The sequence below is a fragment of the Tachyglossus aculeatus genome, chromosome 16, assembly GCF_015852505.1.
Source record: "Tachyglossus aculeatus isolate mTacAcu1 chromosome 16, mTacAcu1.pri, whole genome shotgun sequence".
In the NCBI taxonomy this organism is placed as follows: Eukaryota; Metazoa; Chordata; class Mammalia; order Monotremata; family Tachyglossidae; genus Tachyglossus; species Tachyglossus aculeatus.
The window spans coordinates 4,622,277-4,626,457 of NC_052081.1; positions in this window are offsets into that span (position 1 = coordinate 4,622,277).

Genomic DNA, 4,181 nt, shown 5'->3' on the forward strand with positions numbered 1-4,181 from the left:
ATAAAAAAGACAAGCGTGAGCTAGAGGAGGCTACTAGTTTGACACAAGTTGGGGTGCTGGTGGCAAAATGGGGAGAGGTTTCTTTTTTAATGGCATTTGTAGGCACTTATTATGTGCCAGGCACTGTGCTAAACCCAAGGGTAGACAGAAGATAATAAGCTTGGACGTAGTCCATATCCCACATGGGACGCACAGTCTTAATCCCTATTTCACAGACAGGAGGGAACGAAGGCACCGAGAATTGAGACCTTTTTTAAAAAATGGCATTTGTTAAGCGCTTGTTATATGCCAGGCCCTTAATCAGGTTGGACACAGTCCCTATCCCACACTGGGGTCACCGTCTTTTAGACTGTGAGCCCACTGTTGGGTAGGGACCGTCTCTATATGTTGCCAACTTGTACTTCCCAAGCGCTTAGTACAGTGCTCTGCACACAGTAAGCATCAATAAATACAGTTGATTGATTGATTGATTAATCCCCATTTTGCAGATGATGGAACTACGGCCCAGAGAAGTGAAGTGACTTGCCTGAGGTCTCACAGCAGACAAGTGGCAGAGCTGGGATTAGGAGCCAGTTCCTCCAACTCCCAAGCCCGGCCTCTAGCCACTAGGCTACACTGCTCCTCTCGGTCCCTGCTGCTTCTCCCTGGAGGAGGTGGGGTTTCTGGAGGACTCTGAAGGTGAGAAGGGGGTTGAGGGGTACAGTTGGATCGCTATCTGGGAAGTGGTGCTCCCTCTAGATGGTGAGCTTCTTGTGGTCAAGGAAAATGTCTACCAACTCTGCTATATTGTACTCTCCCAAACACTTGGTACCCAATACCATTGACTGACTTACTAAAAGAGCACGGGCCCTGGAGTCGGAAGACTTGGGTTCTCATCCGGGTTCCGCCACTTACCTGCTGTGGGGCCTCAGGCAAGTCGCTTCACTTCTCTGGACCTCGGTTTCCTCACCTGCAACATGGGGATTCGCTAAATGCTCTCCCTCTTACTCAGACCGTGAGCCCCTTGTGGGAAAGGAACTGAGCCCGATCTGATGATCTTGCACCCATCCCAGTGTTTAGTGTAATGTTCGGCACACGGTCAGTGCTCAACAAATGCTAGATTGGGTCTAGACTGGGTAATAGCCCCAGACCGGTAGGCCAGCCAGAATCCTGAGTAATGGAGTGACCAAGGCATGTTGACGGGGTGGGGGGCGGTAGAAGTTGGGGGGTCGACGTGACTCAGAGCAGGCTGGGCTTTTTGGACACTGATACTGTGTGACAATTACCCATTAGTCTTAACCCCTGGTCTCGGGGGCAGGGGAAGATCAGATGCCGAGTGGATGGAGGGGGACGAGACGAGGGACGAGACTGCCCCCCGGACCGCGAGGAGTCCGAGGACCCCTCCGGGACAGAGTCTTCTGTCCCCTCTTCTCCCCTCGGTCACACGTGCCCAGCCCCGTGAGCGGGTGGCACCGATGTGGTTCCCCATCAGGCTTCTCCCACACGACCAGGCCCGAACCCGGGCATCCTCTCCCTCCTGTCTCTATGGGCTGCGCGCACCGCTGTCGGGGGGCTTCATTCCTGCTTCACCCATCGTGTCAAGAGATGGCCTGGGGTAGGCCAAGAAGACCAGCCACAAGGGTCACCGGTGCTGGCACGAGGCACCATTCTCGTCCTACTGGCGGCGGATGTTGGGGTGGGGGGGGTGCCAAGAGGGTGGAGATGTGGGGGTGGGGTCCTCAGAGTTGTAGCTCAGGGCTTGGTGCTGCTACTGCTGCTGCTGCTGTGAGACCGCACTGCCTGGCCCCCAGCCCTGCTATCTTGCTATCTGGAGCTCTATTTCGGTCGCGCGCTCACCGCAGTGCGTACGTGCTGACACGACACCTCGTTTCCCATGAGCTGGGGTGGGAAGGAGCTCCTGCAGCCCCTAATTGAGGGGGGAAGGACTTCTGCAACCTCAGGGCCGAGGGCAGAGAGCCCGGCTGCGGGCCCTACCGGGCCCGAGCCATGGACGCCACTGAGGGAGGTTCCCCCGGGCCTCTCCGGCGGCCCACTCTCAGGCCTCCGTGAGGACGGAGGAAGGGAAGCAGGGCAGAGGGGTGAGCTGCCGCGGACTGGACAACTGACCCAGGCCACCTGATCCAGGGTGGCACCATGGCTCCTCCCCTGCCCAGCGAAGAGAAGGGAGGATGGATCCGGCCCGGCCGGAATCGCTTGCCCTTTTGTATCTCCACCTGCCCCCCGCCGCGTGCAGATCCGTTCTCTCGGCTTTGCGTTCACTCCACTCCCTCGTCTGGACACGTTCCGGGCCACGATCCCGGGGCCTCGGCGGAGGCCAGCGGCAGACCCCCACAAACCAGAAGCCCCCCCACTTCACACCCCCAGTTCTAGCCTTGCTCTTTTTCCATCCATTCCCTATATCTGTTCATCTCTCCCAATACGCGGGCAGCTCCTTGAGAGTAGGGATTCTGTCCTTGACTCCTGCTGTACTCTCCCAAGCGCTCAGTACAGTGCTCTGCTCTCAGAGAGTGCTCAATAAATAGCACAGACTGGCTGGTGTGGCAGTGGCAGCAGTCCAGCCCAGCGTGGCCCCAGTGAGATGACCACAACCGGCCATCCCCTGGAGACCCGAGGGCCGGCCCTCCGCACCCGAGGCGGCTCCAGACCCCAGGGGCCGGGACTGGGAAGGAGTGTGGCCTAGTGGATAGAAAACGGGCCTGGGAGACAGAAGGACCTGGATTCGAATCCTGGCTCCGCCGCTGTCTGTTGTGGGACCTTGGGCAAATCGCCTCAGTTCCCTCATTGGTAAAATGGGAATAAAGATTGTGAGCCTCATGTGGGACAGGGATTGTGTCCAACCCTACTTGCTTCTATCCACTCCAGCTCTTAGTACAGTGCCTGGCACATATTAGGCGCTTAACAAATACCACAATTACTATTACTGTTATCCCGGTGACCATGGCGCCATCTGGCCTTCCCGCTCAACCTACTTGCTTCTATCCACTCCAGGTCTTAGTACAGTGCCTGACACATATTAGGCGCTTAACAAATACCACAATTACTATTACTGTTATCCTGGTGACCACGGCCCCATCTGGCCTTCCCGCTCAACCTCTATCACAAGGCAGGCGGCGGGACGGGTCTGGACATCTTGGGCCTGTGCCGCCAGGATGTCCGCTCAAGCCTAACTAGATTAGTCATTCATCCAGTTTCCCAGCCAGCAGTCCGGTTTTCAGCCAGGGCCCAGACACGGCACCAGAGGCCCGTCCGTCTGGTGTTTCTGGCCTCCCTCCGTCACTCTCAGAGTAGGGTGGCAGGTCATGGCTTTCTGCACCCTTGGCAAGCGTCAAGCCAGCGGCCTGCGAGCATAGGGCAATTCCAGCATCTCGGCCTCCGTGGGAGCAGCCGACCCTCTGGCCAATCCCTGACCCTCCACAGCGCCCGGCAGTTTCCCAAGGGGCCGCGGATCGCTGCCGGGGTGGGGGAGGAGACGTCTCCCACCAGACACTTTGTACCCTTGATGGTGGCTAACCTCTACCATCACCCCATCCAGCCCAGCAGCCCTGGACTCTGGCCTCGTACCCGGCTGCGGGCAGGAAGAGGGGGGCAGCTTGCCCGTGCTGCTGCAGTGGCATCTCTAACATGAGGGGTGGGGAAACCGAGGCTCCGGCATTTCCCCTTCCCCGCTCCTTCCCAGTGAATTCACCCACCCCACGCTCAGCCCCGGTGGGTCCAGCAGGCAGCGGTCCCTGTGGTCCCCAGCCCCGGGGCTCGAGGCGCCACGGCGGAGAGAGATATGTATATATGTTTGTACATATTTATTACTCTATTTATTTATTTATTTTACTTCTACATATCTATTCTATTTTATTTTGTTACTATGTTTGGTTTTATTCTCTGTCTCCCCCTTTAAGACTGTGAGCCCACTGTTGGGTAGGGACCATCTCTATATGTCGCCAACTTGTACTTCCCAAGCGCTTAGTACAGCGCTCTGCACACAGTAAGCGCTCAATAAATATGATTGATTGATTGGGGGAACCGGAGGTAACGGCACCTGGGGACGTAGCTATTCCGGACAGGGGACTGAGCTTCCCGTTGGGAACGACGACAGTCCAGGTGCCGGTGGTTTGCTCGATGCCCTCCCCCACTCGCTCCCCCGGGCTCGGTCGTATTCCAGCCGGGGACCAGAGTGCAACAAGCGA